Genomic DNA, 9,801 nt, shown 5'->3' with positions numbered 1-9,801 from the left:
TGGTTTTAAAATTGTTTCAACAAAAGTCCGCCAATTTCAATTTAACCATAAAAATTAATTAATTTATTACTTTAATTATCTTACTGCTTTGACAATATCATCATTAAGGTTACAGTTAATTTGGCACAATTACAGTCTACTCAAGTTAACCGTGATTTTATACATTTATTGATTATACAATAATTAATAGCAATGTTTGGTGACAAAATAATAAAATCAGTGATTAGTCCATTAGTTAATTGCAAGTCGATTGGAGGTTAAAATGAAGCTGAGAAGCCGACTGAGTTAACAATTGCTTAGTAAATTGTAACAATTGTTCATTAATTATTATACATTTTATATACCTTTGATAATAAACAAAAAGGTTGTTACAAAATAACCTTTTAATTGTTGGCAATCATTATTTGCTCTAGTCTTGAAGCTTATAAATTGTCATTAAACATCATCAAACTGTTAACAACAGCAATATAAAAAAGACCAAGAAAGTTAGGATATTTTACAATGAGCAAATGTTTACAATGACATTTGATTACAATGATTTAGAAGTTAAAAGCTGGGAAAATTGATGATTGGTCGTTTCATCGTCTCTTTAGGTTTGCTTTATATTTGCTATTGAACCAAGAAAATGTAGGTAAACCCAAAAATGTTGGTATCATCAACACATATCAATAGTCAGGTATTCATCAGGATCCATTGATCATTTAAAGAAGGCGTTAAACAGTGACAGTAAAATAGAGAAGGCTCTTTGATTGTTATGGATAAAAGGCTAAACATGTAAATCAAGGGTAAACATGAATAGCGAATGAACACAAATCATTTCAATCTTTTGCTTCTTCTTCATCTTCTTCTTCTTCTTCTATTTTCTTCCTCTTGCTTTTCTCCTTCTCCTTGTCATCTTCATCATGTTGTTATTGTGGTTGTTAACCATACAATTGATCCTGCCATTTTTACCAATCATTATAACCCAATAGTGTTAGATGGTTCTACTTTTTTTTATCATTAGCTTGTATTTCCAGGGAGTCTTGATGATTAAAAGCTCCATTGACACCACATGAGGTGTTTACATTTGAAGACATAAAACTTGATCCTAGGGCAAAGGGGTCCAAACAAAGGTAACCCTGAAGCTTTCAGGATGAAGGTAACACTAAACAAAATAAATGACATCTAATAGGAGAGTCTTCAACTGCAACTTTATCAAATTTATTGGTCCATCAGCCTCTTAGGTCCAGATTTAACAGCGGAATCCAAGAGTAAGGTAAAAGAGAGAGAAGTAAAACCAAAAGCAAAACCTCAAACAAGCGGAATCGTTTGTCACCTTACCAAACATTTATCTATCCATAAAGAGGGAGGTTGATGTTACAAAAAGCCCAGTAAAGTTATCATCTCATCAGGGGTGAAAAAGAGAACCTTTTGATCCGTATTATCTTCACCTTTCGCCTTCACCAATTGTTGGTTTCCTGTGGACTTCACATACTTTCCGTTCAATCTCTTTTTTAAAGGCCCATTGTGTTGTCGAGGGATGAAACCATTAAAACATTAAAGGTAGGATCCAAGGCAGGAACCAAAGTCAGCAACCAAAAAGCAGGAACCAAGGCAAGAGCCAAAGGCCAAAAACAGCAAAAAGGTCGGAGGTGGAGTGCCATTCATGGTAATTGATGGTTCAAACAGCCAGGCCAAAAAAAAACATAATTTGCGGTTGCTTAGTTTTTACTAGTTACTTACTCGTTTAAGCCACAACATCATCAACAACAACAGTTCAACACACACAAAAAGGCCTTACATGGACCATCGAAATACTTACTTTTTTTTGGACATCAATCAAGCGCCCTTTGCCCCATCACAGCTAATTTATACCTTTTTCTTGCTGTGTACCATTTGAACAGGCCATTTATCCATGTCTGTTGTAAAGGTAAAAGGTAAAGGCATTACTTTTGCCCTTTTCCTCTCTTTCCTTGCTTATTGTTAATGTTGTGGCCTTCATCCCTTAACTGTGCCGATGATGAGGCCGATTATCGTTTCACAGTCTAATAGCAAAGCAAAATAATAACAATAATCATTGTAGATAAACACATTAGCACACACAAAGTCATATCATTTTACTCTTGAGTAAATATTTTACCAAACAAACAACCTTTTCTCTGGCTTGCTGTTATAACCTAAAGCAAAATATCATTCACAGTGTTTAACCAAAATTCAAATGGTTAATATTAATGTTTACAGACATTGAATTAAGTTAATCAACGCCAATAAAATGATTATAAAAATGAAATCAAACAAAATGTTAACCAAAAACGACAAAATCAAACACTTCATTTGCCTGTTAAACCCCAAGCAAAACCAGTTTATTTACCTCTCAAAATAAAACCCAATGACAACTGGAAACAAACATTAGCTAATTAATTCAAAGGTAAATCAAAATTGATCAAGATTGACATGAAACTGAAACATTGAAAATATATAAACAGTTTGAGAGAGAGAGAAAATGAATTTTTGAGCAAAAAATTAATGACAAACTAATGAGCATTGAAAAAAAGGGCAAAAATTGAAGCTGTTTCTTTGCCAAAGAATGACTTCTCAAGACACTTTTGCATTATTACAACTGTATAATTCACTGTTTGTTGATAGTTAACGTTTGCCTTGTGATTTATGGTTCTCTGTCAAGTATAATGACGGTAAAATGCCGAATGAAAATTGCCTTTGACAACTTGCAATTGATCACTTTTGATCACTTAAAGTCGCCTTCATCTTCCTCCTCCTCATCACCATCATAAACATTCAACATTATCAACAGCATCTTTTTTGGCACAAAAAAAGGCACAAATTTTTGTCAACCTTTTACTATTGCTATTAACCCTGATTACATTTCAATCTGAACATTTCCTAAAGTTAATCATCTTCAGAAGGTTCATGCTCATAATGAAAAGTGCAATTAGATAACAATTAAAACACATTTAACGGAATTAACTGAAGCTCCTTGAATGGCAAAAAGCTTAATGTTTCAATAATTTTGCTTTAAATTACCATTTAATTGTCACATGAATGATAAAATCAAAATCTTCTTAATTCTTAACTCAATAAAAAACTACGCTTAAGGTAATGAACATTTCAAAGTTTCAACTGTCGCTTCCAATGAAACGATAATAAATTGATTATATTGATTCAGTCTCATGACATGACTGTTGAAATATGTATTTAAACTTCAAAAGCTGAACCTTTTTTTTGCTGTAAATTTTGTTTGACACTCATCAGTATTGAAATTGTTTAAGGATCCAACATAACTCAATTTGCCTGAACCTGTGCCTCAACCTAATTAGTTGATTTAATTACCAACATAAGTCAAGATAATTCAATGATAATTGTCCATCATTAAACTATTAATTACAGAATCTTGAGAGAAATAAAAAAAAGAGTTTCAAATGAAATCTTTTTACCATTTTGTCAAAGTAAATCAATGAAACATTTGTTGTTACATTGAAGGTAGTTGGGTTGCTTTGGTAGCTTGATGATGACGATGATGATGATGAAGACAGTGCATTAACAAAAGGCATCAACTGATGAATACAGTTTACACAAAATAAACATCAAAAGTGATCCATCTAATCTGAATGATTGATGAGCATGAAATCCAATCGAGCTTTTCAATCTTATTGATTGAACCAACTGAACAGTAAAAATAACAAGGCAAAGGTGAAGATGAGAATGATGATGAGGATGATCAAGATTATTAATGTTCATCTATAGTGCCTTTGAAAAAACGTTGAAAATGTGATTGTTAACTTGTTGACCTGCTATTATGATCAATCAATGAAATTGGCCGACGATTCAAATGTAAAAAACCTGAAAGCCTTATTCAATCATTTTGTATTAAAAACAGTTTACCTTTTTCAATTAAACTAATCTTAATACCAACTGATTATAAAGGTAAATAGATGAGAATTCAATTTTTGTCTTTAAAGTATTAAGAAAAGGTTTCAATTGAAGCAAAATATTGCAAACATTATTATCTGTTTAATATTCAATTAAAGGTATTTTCAATTATCTTTTTCCCTCCTCATTATATTCATTTATCACTTGATCTTTCTTGTTACCTGTCAAGGTGAAAAGCCCGAAAAAAATGATATTTAAGTAAAGCCTTTTGACCATCAGTCAAACAGCAAAGTTAAATTGTCTTAAATTGTTTCCTTGTGATTGTTGTTAGTACAAAACTGTTAATATATTTGGCGAAAACACTATTTTCAAATTGAGTTTTGCTTGGTTTACCATGTTTCCATCATCATAGCCATCATCATCATTATCATCATCATCGTCTTTAAACATCGTCAGATTGTCTTAATATCACGCATCTCTAACAGGTAACAACCTTTATTCATCTATTTTCCCGTAATCCAAGTGTTTCACCTTAATCACGATATCATTCAATTACAAGTTTACCTTTCAATATCTATACACATTTATAAATAACATAATAATGGACATCTTATGGTCTCAACCCTCAACATTGTAAAGGTTGAGGTAACAAAGGTAACATGAAGGGAAGCAAAAACACACAATAAAATGATAATCACAGTTATCATTAAATCTAGATGAGAATCTAATTGTTGGCCAAGCAAAAAATGGCAAATCTGTGAAATAATTATCAAACCAGAATCAGGTTTAAGGTGAGAAAATTGAAGAATTCAAATTTTTCTTGAAATGCAACTTTGAACCCAAATTTATTGATCAACCAATTTACATTGTTTTGTTATCTCATTCATTACTGTCACCTTCAATGAGACAAGAAAAGGAAAAAAGAGAAACATGGAAAATTCTGACTCGAGAAAAAAAAGGATTTCTCTGTTAAATGAACCTTTGATTATCGTCATTTTTTTGCCTTCTATTATCATTTTTACTTATACAACTTGCCATTACTTTTATATATTGTTGTTGTCCTTTGATTGATGACTTTTCCTCACTCTTCAATCTTCAATCTTCATCATTCCCTGTCTCTCCCACTCTCATGGCAACATTTTTAACCAGAGGTGAAGAGAAAGAAGAAGAAGATGAAAAAGATGAAAAAAAATTGTAAGGCAAAATAATATAATAGACGAGGCCATTATTTGCGCTTGTCTGTCATATCAAGGGATCATCAATCAACTCTGTATTGTCGTTAACATAGTTATATAAATGGTAAGAATCAGTGAAAAATATATTTATATATTATGTAAGATAAAATGAAAAAAAAGGTTATCCTAATCAATCTCTCAATTGTTCAGCTTTTACTTGATCCACTTTTTGTGTTGGTGCCTTTCATTGTTCATTATTAGCATAATATTAGTTGGTTAATTGTGATCAACATTGTGATCATCTTGTAATGTGAATCATTTTCCGTTGTGGTTAGTTTTACCGATCAATAACAATTCACTAATCAATCCAACTTGTAACCTTTTTTGGTGTTAACATTTTGTCAATACTTTCATTCAACATTCAGTAACATTAAAGATTATCAAATTTTATGAGCAAAAATATATTTCTATTCATTTGGTTGAAGGTTGACCAATGAAATTATCATTTGACTATCTTTTTGATGGTTAATTGCAAGTTGAATGGGATTTCAACGAGAAAATGATTCCTAATGATGAGATGTTGCTTGATAAACTGTATTTGACTGTATAATCACCCAAAGGTACAAAGATATACACAAATATGATCATTGGGAGTGAAAATCATTCAAATGAAAAGGTATAATTTGAATGTTGAATGAAAACTATCAACAACTAAACCGATATTTAAAGTTTGCATGAAAAAAAACTAATCATTTCTGTATCATCAACAACAATAATATCACAGAAAACACGTTTTGATCATCATTTGCAATTCACTATCATCATCATTATTAAATCTTTATTATCACTGTAATTGTAGAGACAGAGAGATGATGAAGATGATAGCTGAACACACCCAAAAGATCAGCTTTTCCTCATCATTTTTACATCATGTTGGTCATGTTGATGATACTAATCAAAAGATGAAATGACCTGTAATTAACCTGTAAACCTTTAGTTCAAGGTTGAGATCTTTTCAAGTCCAAACCTCAAGACAACTGCAATGATATTTAATTGAGATGAAAATGATTGACAAAAAGGTAACAAAACAAGATAAGTGAAACTTGAAGAAACCTGAAAATGAAAAGTCTTAAGTCACTAAAAAGTCAACTTCAATGGACTAAGCTAGCATTCAGTTTCTGGTAAAGTTAACGTAAAGTTAATATTGAGCTTCATCTTTTCAAAGCGATTTAATCCAAAGCCTTAAAATCTTAATCTCATCGGATTCGGTTGAATTGAGCAAACAAATATGAGTAAATCAATCTACAGCAAATATCCAAAAGCAATTTAATTTTAACAACTTTTAGATTCAAGTCTCGATCAGTTCAAGCAAAATCAAAAAATTTTTCTGATCGACAGTTTTCGATATCTCAATGGCCAAAGCTCGCACTTTTATCCAGTTATGTAACAGATTTTTGATTAATTATTTTTATGTAACTTTCAATGGCCAACAAGTAATTTCGCTTATTTCAAGGAATAAAATTTCTGAAGCTTTCAGGTCGATTTGGTTCAAAACGGCAAAAAGTATCACTAATCAAATTCACACTTCTCATACAATTTATGGAAGAGCTGAAAATCATTTTCATGAATAAAATCGGACACTGCTTTCGATTCATCCACCACGAGCTAGTGACCATAACTGCCAAAGCGATTTCATCGAGCACGATCGATTGTAAAATTTTTTGATTCGTCAAATGAACTTCATTTGTATGCTCACACTAACTAACAATTGATTTAATACCGATTTCTGTAACAAACCTTTCCATAGATTCATATTACTTTTAAAGATAGATTTGCTATTTTGTCATGTAACATTGGAATCTCACACAAGCTAGAACTTCTGACGAAATTGATTGTTCAATACATTTTTTGATCTGATTAAAATGGAAAGTAAAGGCAAAAGTCGAATTTTAATTCAACTCTTGCATTGAATTTGAAGTTTAGTTATTTTCCGGCATTTAATTACTTCTCAATGAAAGTGCGATTACCTTTCATCTTGATTACTCTACTTTTCCTCTTCTTACCTCATCTTTCCATACTTTACATCATTTGCTGCATCAATGGAAACGGAAATGACTTTCATTTGGTCTACAATTTTCACTTTGATAATCACTGTTATCATCTTTGCAAAAGTTAATCAAACCTTGAAAGTTGAGAGACAAAGAAAAGAGCATTTGAAATGAAATATCAAGCAAAAAGGAGATAAAATTTGGTGGAACAGAATTGTAATGATTACAGTTTGAGTGACAATTTCAACAATCTCAACAATTTGAAACAATTTAAAACAATTGTCTGGCAACAATTTATATCATTATCGCCATGAAAAGGTATCACCATCAATCAACAGATTGTTTCTGTTTCAAGTTCAATAACAATAATATACTTTACCAATTAACCAGTCCAACCAGGGATGTGAGTTATAAACAGTTGAAATGCAACACGAAAAAAAAGGTTAACTCAAGTAAACAAAGAGTTGAAACAAGACTCAATAAATGGTTGAATGTGAATAATGTGATGAAAAAAATGGCAACAAAAAAGACATTAAATGAATTGTTTCAAAATTGATGATCAAACTTGTAAGTTAATCCTGTTTAACCAACTGTAAAAGCATCACAAGTTGCAAATGTTTTGTCAAAAGTCACAATCCTTTAATTGTCACTGTTTTAAGGTTAAAAAACAACAAAAAACACGTTCAACTGAATTTATAGCAAGAAAAAAGGTGAAAAATGTGTTTCCATCATAAAACTCACAAAGGCAAACAGGAGAGATTAACAGATTAAGTGAACCATTTATTTGTAATAATATTATTTGCTTGAGAGGATTATCATCTTGTAATCGTCCTCACCATCAATAACAATACATTAAACTATCCAGTAAGATGATTACGGATAATATTAATAGCTTGAGACTGGCAAAGGCAAAAAAAGGCATAAAATGTTTGACCCGATAAGTTGATCCAGTCAATGATGGTGAGACCATTTTAATGGGACTCAAATAGTCCTTTAATTATTTATCGTTTAGTTCAATTTCAGTTATCAAAATATCAACCTTTAAGGTCAATATAATCAAATTAATGGCTCAAAACTTTCAAGGTTTCCCATTTAAAGTCTAATCTTGGACAGAAGTTACCTTTTTATAAAGTCAATTTGAGTCACAAATAATAATGAATTACATTGACTTTTTTTCCAGCAAACCAAATGTTCAATACTCTGACTAGACATTAGTTTGAACCAGGTCGAGCCAAGTTCAGAGAAAGGTTTTCAATGAAGAAATGGATGAAATTGAAGATTTCATGTCTGATGCTTCAAAATGATTTGTAAAGCTTGAAGTGTTTAAAATCAACTTCACATTCAAAATGAAAATAGTTGTTACAGTTATTTAACCCAAAATTGTCCAAATCTGGTTCAGATGATAAAAAGTGAAAACCAAAAATAACAAAAAGATGCTTTGAAAAGTGGAGACACAAAAAAAATGTAAATGTCAAAGTTGTTCAATGAATCTGGTTTCATTTGATCATTTGATTGAAACAATGATTCTTCAGATTTCCATGTAATTATTGAATATAAAGATGAAACTATGGTTAATTTATTGATTGATAACAGCTGTTGTATTGAACCTAAAATATGATTAAATATCTTGTAGCATTTGATGATTTAACCAGTTTTTTAGCATTCATTTTGTTCAAAGACTGAAGCATGAAATAATGTTGAATCAAAGTTGATTCAATTTTCATTGATCATTGATGATTGATGGTTAAAAGGTAGTTAATTATATTTGAAGGAAAAATGATTATGAAAATGAAATTAATAATGAAATGTGTCAAACAAACACTTTGCTGGTTATAATTAATGCTTTCCTAGTTAGCAATCGTTAATTAATTAACAATCTTTGTGTTGGTGTTTAGTGAAGGTTAATCATTGCATATTATTTACTGTAAACACATCAACCCGTTTCTTAACTGGTTATTGATTAATAGTCATTGATAATTTTCAATTTCAACCTAAAAATGGGTTTTAAAAAAAAGCTGAGACTTGGTAAACAAAAGCTGTCCATTGAAGAGCAGCAACAATTTGTTTCTCATGAAAAAAGTGATAAACCTTAAGGTTGACATTTTAATGAGTTTATGAATTAGACTTAAGGTTGCAAATTGTAATAATTAAAGTAATCAAAAATCAATTCAATTTCGAATCGACAATTAACATGATTTACCTTGAAATTTCTTTCAAATTTATTACAACCATTGATACTAATTATGGTAATATCAACCTGTTTCATGAGCACCATTTGCATATGAAAAAAGATGAAGGTTAACATTTAAAGACAATCAAATCGAAAGATGAAAATAACGATTCCACCAATGATTTATCGCATGTTTAATCACAATAATCAATATAACAATTAACTGTTGACTAAATGCAAACAAAATACACTAATGAAAGCCTTATTTTGATGGAGAAAAGGCAAGAAAAATATTTCAAATGACAATGATGGCTGTGATAATGATGATGATAGGAAGCAAAATGATAATTTGAGGTAAAAAACATTAAGATAAGCATTGAAAAGCTATTCATTTTCAAGGCGCAATTTGCTTTTCATTTTTTCCTCTTCTTCTTTTGGTTAAACAAGCAAAAGAGGGAAATGATGAAAAGGAGTGTCGATACTTGGCCCTACCAAATTATTACTTGGTGGCCCTTCAACGCCCACCCTGAAACCCACCATT

The 9,801-nt window shown here is 30.8% G+C and overlaps 1 long non-coding RNA gene across 6 annotated transcripts; it reads right to left on the bottom strand.

The window, feature by feature from the left end:
* Positions 1-40: 40 nt before the first annotated feature.
* LOC112538606 (uncharacterized) lies at positions 41-7,815 on the bottom strand. Of its 6 annotated transcripts, XR_016198319.1 has the most exons (4): positions 7,470-7,815; positions 7,106-7,224; positions 1,802-2,024; positions 41-1,699 (listed from the first exon to the last, which is right to left on the bottom strand). It is a non-coding gene; the product is annotated as an uncharacterized LOC112538606 (long non-coding RNA). The 6 variants fall into 6 exon arrangements; XR_016198320.1 differs by lacking the exon at positions 7,106-7,224 and having other exon boundaries at positions 7,470-7,784; XR_016198318.1 differs by lacking the exons at positions 7,106-7,224; positions 7,470-7,815 and adding an exon at positions 2,120-2,292.
* Positions 7,816-9,801: the final 1,986 nt, after the last annotated feature.

This window comes from Tetranychus urticae, chromosome 2 (genome assembly GCF_039701765.1).
Source record: "Tetranychus urticae isolate SD_2017Ah chromosome 2, NJAU_TeUrti_SD_1.0, whole genome shotgun sequence".
NCBI classification, from domain to species: Eukaryota; Metazoa; Arthropoda; class Arachnida; order Trombidiformes; family Tetranychidae; genus Tetranychus; species Tetranychus urticae.
The sequence above is the reverse complement of the archived record's forward strand: the minus strand, read 5'-3'. Positions and strand labels throughout refer to the sequence as shown.